The sequence below is a fragment of the Staurois parvus genome, unplaced genomic scaffold, assembly GCF_062004578.1.
Source record: "Staurois parvus isolate SC_StPar_1 unplaced genomic scaffold, SC_StPar_1.0 ptg000554l, whole genome shotgun sequence".
Classification (NCBI taxonomy): domain Eukaryota; kingdom Metazoa; phylum Chordata; class Amphibia; order Anura; family Ranidae; genus Staurois; species Staurois parvus.
In genome coordinates this window covers 75443-97580 of record NW_028318350.1, presented here as the reverse complement: position 1 = coordinate 97580, position 22138 = coordinate 75443, and the positions used below count along the sequence as shown (strand labels likewise).

The 22138-nt window shown below is 42.3% G+C and overlaps 1 protein-coding gene across 3 annotated transcripts in view; it reads right to left on the bottom strand.

Moving 5' to 3' along the window:
- Positions 1-22138, bottom strand: part of COA1 (cytochrome c oxidase assembly factor 1) — a 153822-nt gene that overhangs the window by 67971 nt on the left and 63713 nt on the right. For all 3 annotated transcript variants that reach the window (XM_089691198.1, XM_089691199.1, XM_089691197.1), the window contains exon 2: positions 5849-5927. The gene's annotated coding sequence lies outside the window, so the exon portion shown is untranslated. The remainder of the gene's footprint in view (positions 1-5848; positions 5928-22138) is intronic.

Sequence of the window (22138 nt, the reverse complement as noted above, 5' to 3'; positions counted from 1 at the left end):
TACGCCGGTACACATGTTGGGGGGGCTGCGGCATTAAGTACAGGGGTTTGCAGGGGCTGATGTCTCTTACCTGGATCCAGTCCCACGACGATCCGGTCCAGGAAGCGCGGCGTCTCCTTCAGTTCGGCCACTGGATGTTCGTGCGGCTGCTCGGCTCCGCCTCCTCACCGGTGATTGGCCGCCAGAACTGTAGCTCAGGAAAGGCACACAGGCGGCCAATCACCGGCGAGGGGGCGGAGCAGAGCGGCCCCGCGAAAATTGAGTGCCGGAGCAGCAGGTAAGTGTTCTGTGTAGAGGTGCTGCTGCAACCACATATGCTGGCTGCAGCAGCACCATACGAGAACAGGGTCAGCAAGTCTCAGTGGGAGGAATAGTGCCCCATCATTGGTGTCACTGATACCAATGATGGGGCACTATTCCTCCCACTGATATCAACGATGGGGCACTATTCCTCCCCCCCACTGACACCAACGATGGGGCACTATTCCACCCCCCACTGACACCAATGATGGGGCACTATTCCACCCCTCACTGACACCAATGATGGGACACCATTCCTCCCACTGACATCAATGATGGGGCACTATTCCTGCCACTGATACCAATGATGGGGCACCATTCCTGCCACTGATACCAATGATGGGGCACCTATTCCCCCCACTGATACCAATGATGGGGCACTATTCCTCCCACTGATACCAATGATGGGGCACTATTCCTGCCACTGATACCAATGATGGGGCACTATTCCTCCCACTGACACCAATGATGGAGCACTATTCCTCCCACTGATACCAATGATGGAGCACTATTCCTCCCACTGATACCAATGATAGGGCACTATTCCTCCCACTAATGCCAATAATGGGGCACTATTCCTGCCACTAATGCCAATGATGGGGCACTATTCCTGCCACTAATACCAATGATGGGGCACTATTCCTCCCACTGACATCAATGATGGGGCACTATTCCTCCCACTGATACCAATGATGGGGCACTATTCCTCCCACTGGTGTGCATTGGAAGAGGGGTAGTCTTATACGGCGAGTATAGCCCAAACACTACATTTTAGCAGGAAAAGTAGGGGGGTCGTCTTATACGCCCAGTCGTCTTATACGCCGGCAAATACGGTAGTGTCTGTGAATGAATATTCAATGGATTGTTAGCTCTCACGTGGATGCACTGAGCAGGCTAGATACTGAGCCACGGAGATCACAAAAGTCCTTGGTAAGAAGGTAATGGAAATTTATCAAGATGGAAAATGATATAAAAAGATGTCCAAAGCCTTGAATATACCAGTCAGGACTGTTCAATCACTTATTAGGAAGTGGAAAATACAGGGATCTCTAGATACCAAGCCAAGTACAGGCAGACAAAAACTGCAGCCACAACTGCCAGAAGAATTATTCAGGATACAAAGAAAAACCCACAGGTAACCTCAGGGGAAATACAAGCTGCTCTGGAAAAAGATGGTGTGGTTGTTTTGAAGGAGCACAATACAACAATACTTACAAAAATGAGCTGCATGGTCGAGTTGCCAGAAAGAAGCCTTTAATGTGCCAATAACACAAAAAAGTCCGGTTACAATATGCCCGATAACAAGCTGACATGCCTCAATGGGCTTTTTTTGTGGCATTGGCACAGTAAAGGCTTCCTTGTGGCAACTCAACAAAAGAAACAGCTACTGTATATCCACCTCTTATAAAAGTACATCAGCTAACCAATCATTTTTTTCTTTGGCTGTATTGTAGTAATTTTAAATAATAATATTTTTACTTATTTTGTTTTGGGATCAGGTGTCATCCTAATACAGCGTTCATTGTTAAAGGTTTTTCCCTGACGAAGCCACGTGGTTGGTGGCGTAACGATTGGGGTGGAGCCTAGTGACATCATTGCTGGTTACTTGCAGACCGGAAGTTTCATGTAAAAAACGATCTGATATGTTTTAGCCCATGTGAGTGTTACTCTGGAATATATTTTAATTTGAAATAAATGGTATTATGCTATGGGAGCTGTCCCCTTTTCTTCCTACATGAGGAGTGCAAGCTGAGTGCAAGCATGAGTTCCATGTATTTTGTCATCTAAGGGGGCGCCTGTCATCAGCTCTTTGCTGCCATCTGGGGCATCCTTGGTGGAATTACTTTGCTTGGGCGACCTATATTAATTTATAGGTCCACTGTATGAGGTGAGCGGCCATCCATATATCTAGGTCAGCAATGGGCAAACTACGGCCCGCGGGCCGTATACGGCCCGGCGGACCTTTTAATCCGGCCCGCGGAGCGTGATACATTGGCTGTCAGGATGTGTGTAGGCGGGACAGCGTGACGAACATGAGGGGAGCTAGGCTCCTCTCACAGTCCGCCCTGAAGACCGGAACGGCGCGGGAACACGGCGAGAGGAACGCGCGGAGCAAATGTAAGTAAATTGACACAGGGGGATGAATTACTATAGGGGGGATGAATTACTATAGGGGGGATGAATTACTATGGGGGGATGAATTACTATATGGGGGATGAATTACTATATGGGGGATGAATTACTATTTGGGGGATGAATTACTATTTGGGGGATGAATTACTATATGGGGGATGAATTACTATATGGGGGATGAATTACTATATGGGGGATGAATTACTATATGGGGGATGAATTACTATATGGGGGATGAATTACTATATGGGGGATGAATTACTATGGGGGATGAATTACTATATGGGGGATGAATTACTATATGGGGGATGAATTACTATATGGGGGATGAATTACTATGGGGGATGAATTACTATATGGGGGATGAATTACTATATGGGGGATGAATTACTATATGGGGGATGAATTACTATGGGGGATGAATTACTATATGGGGGATGAATTACTATATGGGGGATGAATTACTATATGGGGGATTAATTACTATATGGGGGATTAATTACTATGCTTACTATGGGGGAATATTACTATACTTACTATGGATGACACATACACATCATTCATCTACTCTTGGTCCGGCCCCCGGGTCCAATATATGAACCCATTGCGGCCCTCAAGTCAAAAACTTTGCCCACCCCTGATCTAGGTGGAGGTGCACAAAGTCAAGGTGGAGCACTGTCTTTGAAAAGTTTCAGCATTTTGGAGCACATCGTATAAAACAAGCACTTTACAAGCACTATTTATGTTTTGATTGAACTGTCACAATCTTGAAAGGATTTCTGTTTATTTATTATATTGAATTTTGGTATTATATGTATTATATTTATATTATGAGTTAGCGCAACACTATCACTATATGATGTTCATTGTTAAATGGCTTTTTCAATAAACCAAGCCATCCTACTACTGGAAGCCACTCTATAGAGAATTTTCCTTTACTGCTTTGAATTGGCACCTAGGTAATTGAAACACAGACTACTGTGGGTGCCAAGAAGAACGGAATGGGTGTGATACAAAAAGTGCCATCATCTCTAGAAGATACAAAGGTGAAGCCTCTTGTTGGTGGGATTTTTAAGGAACACGTTGGACCAAAGAGTATCCTAACAAATAACGATTAAAAGAGAACCATTTTTTATTTGTACAATCCTGTAAAAGACATATAACAGTTGCAAGAAAAAGTATGTGAACCCCTTGGGATTACGTGGAGTTTTGCATGAATTGGGCATAAAATGTGCTCTGAACGTCATCTAAGTCACAACAATAGAAGAACACAGTCTGCTGAACATAATACTACACAAACATTAGATGTTGCCATGGTTTAATTGCACATAACATGTAAACATTCACAGTGCAGGGAGGAAAAAGTATGTGAACCTTTGGACAGCAATGGCTTCCTCCGTGGTGTCCTCCCATGTACTCCATTCTTGTTTAATGTTTTCCTTATTGTAGATGTGTCAACAAAAATGTTAGCATGTGCCAGAGATTTCTGTAGGTCTTTAGCTGACACTCTGGGATTCTTCTTTACCTCATGCAGCATTCTGCGCTGTGCTCTTGCAGTCATTTTTACAGGACGACCACGCCTAGGGAGAGTAGCAACAGTGCTAAACTTTCTCCATTTGTAGACAGTCCCACGGGGTTCACATACTTTTTCTTGCAACTGTACAAAATATGGCGGTATCACCAGACGTGATTTTACAATAAATATGTGAAGATGAGTCATGTGTGTATTTGCACTTGACGTGTTTCGAGACCAATCACAATCTCCTCTTCAGAAGAGCTCAAAGGGTATGAGGCATGGCCCCATGTAGGGGCGGAGAGCATAGGAAGGACCACCAATGGGTTATAATCATTAATTACGTGAATGCAGCCAATAATTCCATAATCCTCTAATGACACAAGTGGAAAAGGGGGGAGAAACTGGGAAAAACAACCGCCGTTCCATCTTCTCCTGGAGGGGCCCTGCCACAACCATCCAGGAGTGGATGAAAAGTCTGTCCGGTCACCAATATTATTACAGATGGTGTGGGAGTGCAAAAGGTGACAAGGGGTGCTTGGAGTAAATGGATGATGACTTGGCATCAACAAATCCCATAAGGAAAAGATCTCTCTAGGATTGTATGCTAGGTCTGCTGAGATACGGTGTCAGCATGGCTGCATGAGCGTGGTGAGTAGGTGCCAAAGAGTCGATTGTGGCCTAGATTTGAGCAACACAGTCTTAAACATTTAAATTCATATCTTGTTGTTTCATATAGTATTTACGGTTTTTACTATAAACAATTTTATTTATTTTTATTTTTTTACAGGTACTTACATAGTGCCGTCAATTTACACAGCGCTTTACATATATATATTATACATTCACATCAGACCCTAACCCTCAAGGACTATACAATCTAAGGTCCCTAACTCACATTCATACATAAACATACTGAGGTCATTTTAGCAGAAGCCAATTAACCTACCAGCATGTCTTTGCACTGTGGGAAGAAACCGGAGTATCCGGAGGAAACCAATACAGGCACAAGGAGAACATGAAAACTCCAGGCAGGTGGTGCCATGGTTTGGATTCGAACCGACAACCCTAGTACTGCCAGGCAATAGTGCTGACCACTTAGCCACTGTGCTGCCACAATTTGTTTTTTGAGAGCATTTGCAAAATGTGGATCTTTTTCTTAGCAGCAACACAACTGAAATGTCAATATGCTGAGATGGATTTTGCTTGTGCCTGCTTTAATAAATGATGGTCATTGAAAAATGCCTCCAACATTCAAGAAGAATTCTTGCACAGTGCATCATAGTCATTTGGAACTACGTCTGCTTTATACAAGCTACAGACTAACTTGTTTCACATAGATACACAATTTAATTTTATATGAACTCAGTAGTTAGTGTGTTTGGATGACAAATACCTGACAGGTGAAAACTTTATTGTGTACGGAATAGAAGGTAGACATCAACATGTTTATCAAACAGGATGGTAGGAGAGAGAGAAAAGCAAAGGATATAAGCAGAGGATTAGGAATAAACCACACCTCATACATAACGCATTGTCAGCAACATAAGAACACACCGGGTAGAGGTGTGTTGTATGGAAGCCAGGGGATCGGGCAGCCCTTTTAAGCCTTCAGTACAAAGGATGATTACAGTTAGCCAAAAGAAAATGCAACATCTGCTGACACCCTCCCAGCAATAACAACTCGCTTAATTGTTTTTTGTTTCCTGGAAGCAATGACTGACAAGAAACAAATATGGTTCCAGCTCATGCATATTAAAGTCACAAAGTATTCCTCCTGAAATAACATTTTCAATGCAATATACTGTATATATATTATTGTGAAGGTGCGTATCCTTTGACCAACAAAGAAGAATCTGGAGCCAGGTGTATGTTTTATGTTCTCAACACGATTTTGTTTACCTGTTGTTCAGGACAGAGTTCAGTTGAAGTACAATATGTGCTGATCAAAAGAGATGTTGAAGAATTGGTGACGTTCAAACTGCAGAAGAGAATTATTAAAATCCATCAGTGCACAGTCTTACAAATGAATTGTAAATAAGTCAGCACCTATTCTTTTCCCCCCAAGGACTGAGCATCCTAAAATGATCAAGGCAAGGGTGTGTTGTACTATTTTCAAATACGGGCCAAAGGAACCTTTTACATAGTTGGTTGAAAAAAAAAAAGACACAAGTCCATCCAATTCAACCAACAGAGAAAAAAACAAACACACACAAATAGAAAACGTCCAGATACACTATTCTATACCCACAGTTGATCCTAAGGAAGGCAAAAAAATAAAAATAAAGCATGATCCCGAGGGAAGGGGGGGGGTAATTCCTTCCTGATCCCCCAAGAGGCAATTTGATATTCCCGGGATCAACTTTACCTATAAATACTAGTATCCAGTTATATTATGTGCATTTAGGAAAGAATCCCGGTCTTTTTAAAACAATCTGCTGAGGTGACCAGAACCAGCTCTTGAGGGAGTCTATTCCATATGTTGTCTTACTGTGAAGAAGCCTTTCCGTATTTGGAGATTAGATCTTTTTTCGTCCAGACGTAAAGAGTGACCCCTTGTCCTCTGTGATGACCTTAAGGCAGTGGTTCTCAACCTGTGGGTCGCCTAAGACCTAGGACCCTTTCACAGGGGTCGCCTAAGACCATTGGAAAACACATTTCCAATGTGTAAAGAACAGCTACAGTGTAGAAAGCAGCTACAGTGTAGAAAGCAGCTACTGTGTAGAAAGCAGCAGTATTAAAGGCAAAACGATACTTCATGAATTATAATTACTGGGTAAATAATTTTATGGTTGGGGGTCACCACAACATGAGGAACTATATTAAAGGGTCGCGGCATTAGGAAGGTTGAGAACCACTGCCTTAAGGTGAATAACTCTACACCGAGTTCACTATATGGACCATTTATGTATTTATACATGTTGATCATTTCCCCCCTTAATCTCCTCTTCTCAAGAGAGAATAAATACAGTTCAGCTAACCTTTCAGAGCTGAGCTTCTCTATGCCTCTTATCAGTTTTGTTGCCCTTCTCTGCACTTTCTCCAGTTCCCGATATTCTTTTTGTGAACTGGTGCCCAAAACTGAACAGCGTATTCCAGATGAGGTCTTACCAATGATCTGTACAGGGGCAAAATGATATCTCTCCCAGTGCAGCCCATACCTCTTTTAATACAAGAGAAGATTTTGCTTTGGAAACCGCAGCTTGGCATTGCATGCCATTATTAAGCTTGTGATCTACCAGAACACTCAGATCCTTCTCCACCATTGATTCCCCCAGTTGTACCCCCCCTAGTATGTATGATGCGTGAATAACTTTAGCCGCCAAGTGCATAACTTTACATTTATCAACATTAAACCTCATTTGCCACATAGTTGCCCAATCAAACTTTGAACATTGAGGTTGACTTGTAAGTTAGAGATATCCTGTAAGGATATCATTCCACTGCAGAGCTCGGTGTCATCTGCAAAGACTGAAATGGTACTTTTAATCCCAGACCCTATAACATTTATAAATGTATTAAAAAGTAAGGGTCTCAACACTGAACCTTGGGAAAAACCACTAACAACCCTAGACTATTCAGAGTATGATTCATTAACCACTACTCTCTGAATACGGTCTTTTAGCCAGTTTTCTATCCATTTACAAACTGATTTTTTCCAAGCCTGTAGACTTTACCTTACACATTAGCCGTGTGTGGGGAACTGTGTCAAACGCTTTTGCAAAATTCAAGTATATTATGCACACAGCAACTCCTTTGTCTAATGTTTTGCTCGTCTCCTCATTAAAAGAAATCAGATTTGTTGGACAACTTCCGTCTTTCATGAATCCATGCTGACTTTTGCTTAAAATTTCTTTTTCTAACAAAAACTCATCAAAGTGGTGTTTTATTAAAAGTCTCCAGTATTTTCCCAACTCTAGAAGTTAAACTAACCCGTCTGTAGTTACTTGGTAAACGCTTTGACCCCTTTTTAAATATAGGCACCACATTGGGCTTACACTAATCCAGTGGTACTATACCGGTCATTAAAGAGACTCCAAAAATCACACTTAGAATCAACTCCAGACCCTTTACCTGCCTAATTGATGAAGAAAGCCCACAGCTGGTCATGAAACAGCTTTTGATTCAATTGCCCAATTACTTTTGGTCCCTTGAAAAAAGAGGGATGGCTACTGTTAAGAGCTGTAATTCCTAAACCTTCCTCCAATTTGGATGTACATACCATCAAATTAAATCTGAAAGTTTGTTCAGCCTATATCCATTATATAACTATAGCTTGAATATGTTTTGGTAAATACCTGAAAAAAAAACTAAACCTAACCGCCAAAGCTAATGGCCACTATTCAGTGCTCCTACTCCTTGACCTCTCTGCGGCCTTTGACACAGTCGAGCACCCCCTCCTCCTCAAAAAACTACACTCCCTCGGCCTCAGAGATTCTGCTCTCTCCTGGCTCTCATCCTACCTGTCACAACGCTCTTTCAGCGTTACCTATAATGCTACCACCTCCCCCTCACTCCCTCTCTCTGTTGGGGTCCCTCAAGGCTCCGTCCTCGGGCCCCTTCTCTTTTCCATCTACACCTCCTCCCTTGGCCAACTCATACACTCTTACGGCTTCAACTACCACCTCTATGCCGATGACACACAAATCTATCTCTCAAACCCCCACCTCACCCCCTCGGTCTCCGCTCGAATCACACACCTACTGAGCGACATATCAAACTGGATGTCGCTCCACTTCCTTAAACTGAACCTCTCCAAAACCGAGTTTCTAGTCTTCCCCCCAGCCTAGACCCCACCCCCCACTGACTTTTCCATCATGTCCAACAACGCCACCATCAAACCCGCCCCGCAGGCCAGAGTACTTGGTGTCATTCTGGACTCCAACCTATCCTTCCAGCCCCAAGTCCAATCTTTAACAAACTCGTGCAGACTCCACCTCCGCAACATGCAGACTCCACCTCCGCAACATGCAGACTCCACCTCCGCAACATGCAGACTCCACCTCCGCAACATCGCCAAAATCCTCACGTTCCTAACCCCAGAAACCACTAAACAGCTCATCCACTCCCTCATCATATCACGACTCGACAACTGCAACTCCCTCCTCACTGGCCTGCCTCGCCGCTGGCTATCCCCGCTTCAGTCCATCCTGAATACGGCTGCCAGACTCATCCAGCTTTCCAACCGCTCCGTTTCCGCCACCCCCCTCTGCCAATCCCTCCACTGGCTTCTGATTTCGCAACGGATCAAATTCAAAATCCTAACACTGACGTACAAAGGTGTCCACCATACTGCCCCGAACTACATCACTGACCTAATATCCAAGTGCCGCCCAACATGCACACTCCGCTCCTCACAAGACCTCCTTCTCTCTAGTTCCCTGGTCTCCTCCTCCCATGCCCGCCTCCAGGACTTCTCCAGGGTGTCACCCATCCTCTGGAACTCCCTGCCCCAACCCATCAGATTATCACCTACTCTCCTCTCCTTTAGGTGCACCCTGAAAACCCACCTCTTCAGGAAAGCCTACCCCACCCCCTGCGAACTTGCCGACCTCCTCCACTCTTCCTACCACTCCATCCCCCACAGCATTCTCCTCCTGTGCCACCATCCCCTCCCTCCTAGATTGTAAGCTCCAAAGAGCAGGGCCCTCGATCCCCTCATGTTTTGCATTGTATTGGTATTGTTCTGTCACATGTTCTGTCCCCCTTTGTAATGTACAGCGCTGAGCGAACTATTGGCGCTTTATAAATACTGTATAATAATAATAAACCTGTGCCTGTGTCCAAATATATATGGACCTAACTGTATGTCTGAATTTCCACTCCACCCCTGTACGCTTAACTGTCATAAGAGTTGTAGTTCAGTTCGTGGTTCAGATTTACTGCTTACTAGTTTACCTCCCTGTTAATTGGACAGAAGTATCCCTGCATTCTGCTTTTGTTCATGCTAGTCTCAATTTTTTTTTTAAAACGGACTACAAAGCAAAAGTAGTTTCATAAGTTGACACCCGTTAACTAGATCTCAATTCTATGTATCTTATTCTTGCATATATGAAAAAGGTCTTTAACCATATGACTGACTATTCTTGTGTAATACATGTGAATCCCAAGATAAAACATCAAGCAAAACGTCTTGTGCTTCTCATTTATAATAAATAACATTAGGATATAAAATAATCCTCACAAGCATCCTTATGCAATTACTTGCACAGTAGATTACCCTGAGAAGAATATGTTGTTTATCTTTTAACTTCGTATTTCTAAAAGGTTTAAAAAAATTGATTAACCCCCATGGCGGTATTCCCGAGTGTAGCTCGGGGTAAAGTTTCAGTACCACAAGCGGTAACCCCGAGCTACACTAGGACTTACCATGCGGCGCTGCTCCGAGATCCCTCGGTCACTCACCTTGTCCTGCGCTCCCGCGGTGTCCCTCCTGCAGTGTCCCCGGCAATGTAATCCGGCGGGACGTACGGGGGACGGAACGGTGGGAAATTTGAAAATGACAAAAAGTGACATTCACAAAAATCACTAAAATCACATAGTATAACATTCCTGTACCAAACCATTTCACATACATTTTGTCCCGAGTGCTTTGTCCGGCTCCCTGCCTGCATTTTTACTGTTCTTTCTGCCTGGAAACTGGGAAACGTCCATGGTGTCCAAAAAGTGTCCCTTTAGGTCAAAATCGGTTTTAGACCGGCTAGAGAACAGCGATAGTAAATCAGAACCACTTGCAGAATTGAGTGATAATGATTCGTGGGGGAAATTCCTCATCAGACACTGAAAACGATTTTGCGACTTTGCTCAGCGATGTGCGAACTTGGCGCTATATTTCACATTTCAGTGTTTTTGGTTTGATTATATTATTGAATTAAATTTATTATTATATTATTATTTTTTATGATTATTTATTAAATTATAATTTATGATTTCGTGTTTAAAATGTTATCCTACCCGGGATGTTTACTAGACTCTTGTTCGGACAGATTTCAGGGAGTTATTCCTAAGAATTACAGGCCGACAATAAAAAACGCCAAATTTCCATGCAAAATAATGGTACCGCTTTCAGCACCAAAAATCTGAAATAATCATACCGCCGGGGAGGTTAAATACAAATAGCGATAATAACAAAAACTGTATTGAGGACATCACAAAAGATTTTTAGATTTATATCATCTCCTTCAAAATAATGAAACACAACACTTAAGGCCATTATAATGCAATTGCTGGCAAATATATAAAAACAGTTTAAATTAACTTGTATTTACCATTTTACCTGTGGAAGGATTTCCAATTTTGGTCTGCCATTCTTGAGCTCAACACAACTCTGCTGATGAGTACAATCAATTTACAGCTTCCTACTTACTGTATAGAGGTGATTATGTAGATTTACTGTCCAACAATCAGGTTGGAGGAGAAGACGTAATACAGGAAGCCACAAAACTGACCCAGAAATCAGTATTACTGAATCACTTAAAAGAGAAGTGTGGGTATTTTCCCAGATTATACTTACCTAGGGGGATGCAGTATCTGTCCCCTGCTGGCTCTACGTGTGAGAACTCCGTGATCACATGATCACTAAGCTCTCACCGCCACTGGGAGCAGAGAGTGATGACTGGCCGTCACCGCTCTTTGCTCTGATTTCCACCCCCACTGGAGCTCTGGGCTGTGGAGGGGAAGGGAGCGGCTGCCTCAGGCTCTCTGGAGATTGCTGAGAAGCTGAGCCAGGTGCCGCTATAGACTCTGGGGGGAATCCCGACTTTAAAGTAGGGATCTTTCCTTCAGCCCGCTGTCAGCTAAAAATGGGTTATAGGAGTGCAGAACAAACTGCACTGCTGCAATCCACAGGAGAAGTACAGCCAAAAAAGCTTTTGTTGTACCTTTCCTTTAACCACTTTCCGTCCACCTGTATAAACGGCAGGGCGGTGGCACTCCAGGGGCGGGTTGCTGCTCATAAACGGCACCCGCTATTTCTAGCTGTGCCATTTCTCCCTGGGAACACGCTGCACCTCAATCTGGTACCCGCTGTGTCCTCTGGACACATTGAAACACCGATCGTCAGATGGGACCTCTGTACGAGGTCCCGATAATGTGATCACTGATTGGCCAATCAGTGATCCCATGCAAAGTAGTAAGCAAGATGTCACTTGTGACATCATTGCTTGCTACGTATGAAATCTGTGAATGATCACAGAGGTCACATGGTACACGGCTATTCACAACAGCCTTGTACCATATGACAAGCTGTGACCAATCACAGCTCACTCAGTAGTTCTCAATGGCTGCAAGAATGCAGACAGAGAGAAAGAGAAATGATTGCTTTTACATCCTATATGGGTGTAAAAGCAATTACTTTAAAAAATAAATCTTCATCACCCCCCAAAAGTAGTAGAGTGTCACCATGGTGACACTGTACTGCTAGGGTGACAGTATGTAAAAAAAAATAATAATAATAATAATATAAAAAAATAAAATAAAAATGTAAAACTTTTTTTAAAAATTATAAATTTTGGGTTATAAACTAATTTGGCTTTTTTTTTTTTTTTTTTTTTACTAAAAAGATAAAGGAATACATTTTGGCCAAGATTTATAATGAAATATTATTTATTTGCAAAATTTTAAAAGAAAAACACTTTTTTTCAAAAGTTTTGGACTTTTTCATTTACATAAAAAAAATAAAAATCCCAGCAGTGAATAAATACCACCAAAATAAAGCTTTATCTGTCTCAAAAAAATGGTAAAAAATTCATGTGGGTACAGTGTTGCATGACTGCGCAATTGTCATTCAAAGTGTGATAGCGCTGAAAGCTGAAAATTGCCCTGGACAGGAAGGGGGTAAAAGTGTCCATACAGGAAGGGGGGGGGAAGTGTCCGGACTGGAAGTGGTTAAGTATTGTATGTCACTTTCCCAGCTTTGTAGTTTGTAAAAGATATATAAATCACATGTCTAAGGCTAGCTAATCAGAATGATAAACTCTTTGGCAGTTAAATGGTAAATGTATAGTTTATAAGTGCATTTAACATTTTCCTAGAGATTTTGCTAATAAAATATATAGAAGAACTATGCCTTCTATCAAGGCCAATATTAATATCACCAGTTCAGATTTTTGTAAAATTCTTAAAATAAGGTCACAGACAAAAAGAAAAGGTGATATTGAATTCCCTGCTGGCTTGTTATATTTCCGGAGATGCCTGACATATGGATTTCTCCTCCTTGGTAATTAATGGAAGGTTTACAGGGGTGGCTAACCTGTGGCTCTCCAGCTGTTGTGGAACTACATTTCCCATGAGGCATTGCAAAGATGGGAAGTTACTGACTTGCAGAGGCATGATGGAACTTGTAGTCCTGCAGCAGCTGGAGAGCCGCAGGTTGGCCACCCCTGGAGTAGAACGAGTCACATGACACATTTGTCTCTGCTGCTCCTAGGATGGTACATATGAAGGATCTCTGGAATGGAAAGAAGTTCTGTTCTTGCCAGGTTCTATGAATATTTTTACACTATGTGATTATAAACAAAAACTTTCATCTACAGTTTTTTGAACTGCCATCCGTTAAACGGATTTCAGTTATGTCTTATTCTTGCAAGCTTAAAAGAAGTGGTTACAAAGGGCATTTGCCAGACTAATGTTCTTGTCCATTCATAAGAAAAATACCAAGCTAAAATATCTAGCAAAATGTCTTGTGTTTCTCATTCACAATAAATGAGATTAAGATATGAAATAATTCCCATTACAAGAGCAAAGGAAAATATGCAAATACCATTTAAAGTACATCATACTGAGTTAAGTAGATTCATAATTGTATCATATAAAAAATGCAGCGTAAGTATAGGGTATTTGAACTAGTAAACATAGATATAAGGTATGTTGGTCAATGATAAATGAAAATTAAAATAAAGTCTAATTCAGGAACATTATAAAGTGCATATGGTGACTAATAAAATATGCTTTCACATCCCGCGACGTGATGGTGGACGTCCCAATACGAGGTGAAGTATCAGTGATTCCCGTGCTCTTAGGTGGGTATATATATTATGCACTAACCAGATAGCGCACACAACTGTGCGTTTGAGTTATCAGAACAATCCTGGTACTCTGGAACTGGAAAGGATCTGGAGATCATCTGGCAAACGAACAGCTCGGCAGGTGATTAGCATCTCATTTATACCAACTGTGGTACTTCATCCATCCAGCAGGGGGTCATCATCCATGTGTAATGAACTCTCAGATATCCAGTCAGGAAACCCCCAAATAAGGCATAGAGCATTGGACTAGGAATCCACCTTGAAAGGAGGGGGTCGAGGTGCAACGAGCCCAAACAGAAACTCTGATAGTGTAGTAATTTGAGGCCCTTTGATAACGTGCTCGTTCGCACGAAACGCGTTAGCGTGGAGCCTAGTTGGTGACGTCACATCGTCCGAGCCGCGTGGAGGCCGGCGGCCATTTTTGTTTCTGCCTTATCTCCCACATGTGAGTTTATATCTGCTATTATATTTATCAATAAAGGATCTCAAATTACTGCACTATCAGAGTTTTTGTTTGGGCTCGCTGCACCACGAGCCCCTCCTTTCAAGGTGGATTCCTAGTCCGATGCTCCATGCCTTTTTTTGGTGGGTTCCTTACTGGATATCTGAGAGTTCATTACACATGGATGATGGCCCCCTGCTGGATGGATGAAGTACCACAGTTGGTATAGATGAGATGCTGATCACCTGCCGAGCTGTTCGTTTGCCAGATGATCTCCAGATCCTTTCCTTTCCAGTACCAGAGTACCAGGAGTGGTCTGATAACTCAAACGCACAGTTGTGTGCGCTATCTGGTTAGTGCATAATAAATACCCACCTAAGAGCACAGGAATCACTGATACTTCACCTCGTATTGGGACGTCCACCATCACGTCGCGGGCTGTGATTGCATATTTTATTAGTCACCATATGCACTTTATAATGTTACTGAATTAGACATTATTTTAATTTTCATTTATCATTGACCAACATACCTTATATCTATGTTTACTAGTTCAAATACCCTATACTTAGCGCTGCATTTTTTATATGATGTCATTGAGAAGGTTTTGAGGCTGTACCTTTATGCTAGCTGCTCATTTATTTGTCCAAGCGCTCGTAATAACCTCTCAGTTAGATTCATAATTTTGTAGATTTCCATTCTTAAATGTACTGGAGTCATAAAAAATGGCTTTTAGACCTCCAGAAAAGTAGTACACTATCACATCAAACCAAACACTTTAGGTCATTAATAGCAAACAGGGGTGTGCATCTATTCCAGAAGATACGGTAGCCGTACCCTCTCTCAAAGTCAGGGGATTCATTTATCTGTTTGGGATTTAGTGAAAAAAAGGAAAAAAGTTTTGATTCTGGGGCAACACTGGCTGAATCAGCAACTGACTAGCAACATGCATCTCTGGTCTTGTTTAAAGCCTCATGCACATGTGCGTACAAGCGTACATTCGTTCAACCTGCCATGTTTGCAGGCACCTGATGCTCATGTGTCTCTGTGTATTTTCCTACAGGCAGTCCCATTTATGTCTATTGGGACACAGCGACTACATGGACACAGTTGCTGCTCCCAATTTGACATTGTGTGGGTGCGTGTCCCCAAACGCAGAGTGTGAGTTTGGGAACACGCACCCACATGGAAGTCAAATTGGGAGCAGCGGCTTTGTCTGTGCAACTTCTGTGTCCTGTGTATGATAACAAGCTGTCCAGATTCCAAGGCAGCAAGAGCCCCAAATTACTTCCCTCCACTATACTTCCAAGTTTAGGATGAGGATTTGGTGCTGGTGTGTAGTGCTTTTTTTTCCTCCAAACCTAGCGCTTCCGATGCAATTCTTTTTGAAAATATAGCTTTTTTTTTTCTTTTCATCCTTTTTTTGGACCCCAGCGCTACTTATCACCTTCAGCAACCACTTCCTATCTATATACTGTACATGCACTCCAGTGATAACTGAATGGCAATTCTCAGTCCTCATGCACACTGGACATTTTTACTGCTGTTTTTGGCTTTTGCCATTTTTTTCTACAGCCAGTAAACTCCCCAGCATGTTATCCTATGTATCCATGCACACATAGACTGCAATCAAATGTTTTTTGGCGGGGACGTTTTTTGTCTGGAAAAAAACCCAGGGCTATTGGGTTTCTAGAGGAGTTTAGCTGTAAATATGCTCTAACAATGAAAAACGCAGTAAAACTAGGTAAATCATGGCAAACCAATGTTTTTGGACTTTTTTTTTGCTAAAAAACGCAAACACAAAAAAAACACGGCTAAACACGAAAAGTAAAATGCTAAAAAAAACGCTGAAAAACTCAAGTTTTTAACGTGATTATACACAGTTAACATTACCAGCGTTATTAAAACGCACCGTGTTCATGGAGCCTCAGAGTAAGTTTCCAGGTGATAACAGTAGACTATGCCTGCATAATATTTGAAAAAGGAACACTTGCCACCTTACAACAAGAAGTGCCTGACCAAGGACCTTGTGTTAACTGACGGTGCTATATAAGTACCTATAATAAATAAATAATAAATAAAATTGTATTCCAAGATATGGATTTTACAGGACAGCCAAATTGTTCTTATCTTAATCATACAGTACAGGACACAAAGTACTCCGACCCTGGGACATCCCAAGCAATGAATTAGAAGGTTGGGCAACAACTAGGCAAACAGAATTGTGCCAAAAGGCTTCAACAACAACAAAGATCAACAGACCCAACTTCAGATTGCCTCTGCAAGGACTCTAATGGCTCCATTGGAAGACAGGATGGTCTTGGACGTAAGACAACCCTGTCTTTGCATAGCATTAGAATGAATCCTGCAGGAGAGAGCTGCCAATTCAGAAACAGGTCGACCAGATGTGATAGCAACTAAAAAGGCTACTTTGAAAGAGAGGTCATCTAAGGAAATATCCCTGATGGATTCAACAAGTTCTGCAGAATAGAGAACACCAAGCTGAGATCCCAAGGAAGCATGGGTGCGGCAACTGATGCTTACTGAGAGATACACCTTGAAGAAAATTTTTTTACAAGGGAGAGCAAAGGCCAGAGGTCCTTGAAATAGAATGGACAAGACCAAGACCTGTCCTTTCAGAATGCCTAGGGCCAAGTTCGGGTCAAGACCTCATCTAGGAAGACCAGAATATGAGGCAGTGTATCTCTGGGATTGAAGTGCTTGTGTACGATAGGAGATCTTCCTGTAAGTGTCTTTTCTTCCTTTTAGACCCCTATACCTTTTAAGACCTGGGTTTCAACAGCCATGCCATTAAAGCCATAGACTGAGAAGCAGGATGGAATAGAAGGCCCTGACATAGAAGATCTAGCTTGTTGGGAAGAGGCCAGGGGTAATCTGCTAGGAGTCTGAGTATGTCTATGTACCAGGTTCTTCTGGGCCAGTTCAGTGCAATGGGAATCACTGTTTTCCTCTCTTGCTCTATCTTTTTAAATAGACAAGGCAGAATTTGCACTGGAGGAAAGGCATAGATTAGAATGAACTGAGAGCAGGGAATTATCAAGGCATCTGAGGCCGACATTAGGGGATCCTTGGTTCTGGCTACAAGCCGAGGTAGTTTGTTGTTGAATCTGGAGGCTAGGATGTCTACATCCAGACATATAGCCATTTCTGACACATCATATTAAGGATGTCTAGGTGAAGGGCCCATTCCTCTTAATCCAGTCAGTGGTGGCTGAAGTATTGTGCTTTTCATTTTTCCACTACTGGGCATTGTCTGACTGTACCCTCATTGGGTGTCCACACAAAGGGGGGGGGGGGTGGTCCAGTGTTGTAGAGCCATCCAAATTTCTCTGAACACATACACATATGCGGTATCGCTGCGATTGTCAGCATATGTACAGTTTTACGAACACATGTCAAAGTTGCAATACGGTATTCAGGCATTAACATTTGTTTTTCCCTCAGTCCCTAAGGGGTTAAACTCCTCTCTCATTTTGTCCCTTCTTTATTTCATGTTTTGATTCTGTTTTTACTTCTGTTTTAAAGTGATATTAAAGGCACTTTTATATATATAAAAAAAAAAATAACAAACATGTCATACGTACCTGCTCTGACAGGGGTGGACTGACCATTTGGAAACTCGGGCACTGCCCGAGGGCCCGGGGTCAGTAGGGGGCCCCATGAGATGCCCTTGGTACCTTTTTCATAGGCTTTTTTGAGTTTGGGCAAGGACACAGGGGCCCCATGATCCCCTATTGCCTGGGGGCCCCTGTGAGTTGTCAGTCCACCCCTGATCTCCCCTAACATACCCAGGCAGCAAAAACTTAACCATACGAGGGTTTAAACTCTTCTCTTTGGTTTAAATACGCATCATTGATGGCTTGGTTGATGATCAGACTACATCTAAAGAGTTAATAAACTTTTGAAAACTATATGAAGGGTCTGGAAAACTTTATGTCACATACTGCAAAAATACTGCTTTAAAATCTATAATGTAAGACAGTAAATGTAAATACAATGTACAATTTTTGACATTTGTACACAGTAAAAGCACATTTTGTGTGTCAATTTTCCGGTGGCAACAAGATGTTTACAACAGATACATTTGTGCTACAGAGAGCATTTTAAATGCTCACATATTTAACCTCTCTCCCAAAAATCCCTTTATACTCTGTTAAAGTCCATATTTTTTTACGCGTTTTAAATTTCCTTTCAAAACTTTAGCATCATCACATGAATTATACATACTATTTTGTTTTCATTTATGCTGGAAAATTCTTCAGTAGCAAGTAGAGAAAAGCAAATCTTAAAATAAATTTATTTTATAATTACTATATACACCGTGTTCCAAATTATTATGCAAATTATATTTAAGTGTCACAAAGATGCAATATTTTGTTTTTCAGTGTAACTCATGGATGGCATTGTGTGTCAGGGCTCTTTTGCTCACTGAAAACAATCTGGGACACCTGTGATAATTAGATTGGCCGGTGAGCCCAATTTAAGGAAAAACTACTAAAGGACGGTGTTCCACATTATTAAGCAGAGCACCATTTTCAAGAAATATGGGGAAGAAAAAGGATCTCTCTGCTGCCGAAAAGAGTGAAATAGTTCAATGTCTTGGGCGAGGGATGAAAACATTCGATATTTCACGAAAACGTAAGCGTGATCATCGCACTATGAAGAGATTTGTGGCTGATTCAGAGCACAGATGGGTTGGTGCAGATAAAGGCACATTGAGGAAGATTTCTGCCAGATCCATGCATCGGATCAAGAGAGCAGCTGCTAAAATACCATTACATAGCAGCAAACAGATATTTGAAGTTGCTGGTGCCTCTGGAGTCCCACGGACATCAAGGTGTAGAGTCCTCCAGAGTCCTGCAACTGTGCATAAACCTTCTATTTGGCCACCACTAACCAATGCTCACAAGCAGAAATGGCTACATTGGGCAGAAAAATAAATGAAGACTAATTTTCAAACACTCCTGTCCACTGATGAGTGCCGTGCAACCCTGGATGGTCCAGATGGATGGAGTAGTGGATGGTTGATGGATGGCCACCCTGTTCCAACAAGGCTGCAACGTCAGCAAGGCGGTGGTGGAGTCATGTTTTGGGCCGGAATCATGGGAACAGGTCCGAAGGTGTAAAGATGACCTCTGCAAAGTATGTGGAGTTTCTGACTGACCACTTTCTTCCCTGGTACAGAAGGAAGATCTATGCTTTCCGTAATAAAATCATCTTCATGCATGACAATGCACCATCTCATGCTGCAAAGAATACCTCTGCATCAATGGCTGCTATGGGGATAAAAGGAGAGAAAGTCATGGTGTGGCCTCCATCCTCCCCTGACCTCAATCCTATTGAGAACCTTTGGAGCATCCTCAAGCAAAAGATCTACGAGGGTGGGAGGAAGTTTACATCCAAACAGCAGCTCTGGGAGGCTATTCTGACATCTTGCAAACAAATTCAAGCAGAAACTGTCCGAAAACTCACAAGTTCAATGGATGCCAGACTTGTGATCTGCTATCAAATAAGGGGTCCTATGTTACAATGTAACGTGACCGCTTCAAATGTTTACAAAGTTACAATGTTGTTAAAAGTTTGATTGAAATAGCTTTTGATTTCAGTAAATTAGCTGCAAACACAACCTATAAAGTGTTTTGAAACTTACTGTGCGGAATAATTTGGAACAAAAATCCTGTTATCATTAGGAGGTTTGTTCAATAAAATGTGAATTGTACTCTTATAGTTGATAACCTGAGAATTATGCTGACTGTTATTTACATCAATTATTTAGGTAAATGAGAAAAATATAATTTGCATAATAATTTGGAACACGGTGTATAGGTAACTAATATTACTCCTCCAGTAAAACACATTATTTGAGGTGCATAAATTGGACATCTACAAAACTATGCGTTCACAGGGCCAGCACAATACAAATGGATTTAAGGGCACATCACTGCACTTCCTTCTCCTCTCAGCCCTTCATTCATAACATTTCATTATATGCATGAAGGTAAAAAAACTCTGTGTGCAGCAGCAGCCCCCCTAATACGTACCCGATCCCCATTGCGATCCAGCGTTGTGCATGAGAGCCTCGGTTATCTTGGGACTCTCCTTCCTTATTGGCTCCCACTGCTGTCAATCACAGCCAGTAATCCAATGAGGAAAGAGAGTGGGGAGAGGCTGAACCATGGTTAAGTGTGTGAACAGACACACAGAGCAGCAGCTCAGGAGCGACACTACTTGGGTGTCCCCATAGCAAGCGGCTTGCTCTGGGGGCCCTCGGCAGGAGGGAGAGGCCAGGAATACTGGTGGGGGACCCGAGAAGAGGAAGATCGGAGGGTGCTGTGTGCAATTCTATTGCACAGAGCAGGTAAGTAACACATTTGTTATATATTTTTTAAATTGCCTTTAATATCACTTTAATGTCTTCTTTGGGGTAACATTTGGCCGTGCACTGATCGAATTTCAGTCATTTCCTGATGAACCAGACAAAATACAATCAATCAATCAGTGGGTGGCCCTGTCTGCTATCTCCCACCTGAAATCTCTAAAATGAAAAACATAAGTAGCCATGTGGAAAAATGTCAACTGACCAGTGCAAGCATCCAATCAGATGCAGCTGCTATTGAGTATGTTAACAACTGGTAGGGCTAGCTGTCAAAATACAATACCTATAGTGAAAGCTATGTTCATCTGTGCTGTGTAGTGTGGATGAAGGAATTTGTTCTGTGCAGGCTGATCTGGAAAAATCTATATGTACAGTTGCAAGAAAAAGTATGTGAACCCCTTGGGATTACGTGGAGTTTTGCATGAATTGGGCATAAAATGTTCTCTGAATGTCATCTAAGTCACAACAATAGAAGAACACAGTCTGCTGAACACAATACTACACAAACATTAGATGTTGCCATGGTTTCATTGCACATAACATGTAAACATTCACAGTGCAGGGAGGAAAAAGTATGTGAACCTTTGGACTTAATAACTGGTTGACCCTACTTTGGCAGCAATAACCTCAACCAAACGTTTCCTGTAGTTGCAGATCAGACCTGCACAACGATCTGGAGTCATTTTGGACCACTCCTCTTCACAAAACTGTTTCAGTGTAGCAATATTCTTGGGATGTCTGGTGTGAATCGCTCTCTTAAGGTCATGCCACAGCATTTCAATCGGGTTGAGGTCGGGACTCTGACTGGGCCACTCCAGAAGGCGTATTCTGTGCTGTTGCAGCCATTGTTTTGTTGAATTACTTGTATGCTTTGGGTCATTGTCCTGTTGCATCACCCATCCTCTGCGGAGCTTCAGTTGGCGGACTGGCGGACAGACGGTCGTACGTTTTCCTACAAAATGTCTTGATAAACTCTGGAATTCATTTTCCCATCAATGACAAAAATCCGTCCAGGCCCTGAGGCAGCAAAGCAGCCCCAAACCATGATGCTCCCTCCGCCATGTTTTACAGTGGGGATGAGGTTTTGATGTTGGTGTGCTGTGCCTTTTTTTCTCCACACATAGTGTTGTGTGTTCTTCCCAAACAACTCAATCTTGGTTTCATCTGTCCACAGTATATTCTGCCAGTAGTGCTGTGGAACATCCAGGTGCTCTTTTGCAAACTTCAAACGTGCTGCAATATTCTTTTTGGACAGCAATGGCTTCCTCCGTGGTGTCCTCCCATGTACTCCATTCTTGTTTAATGTTTTCCTTATTGTAGATGTGTCA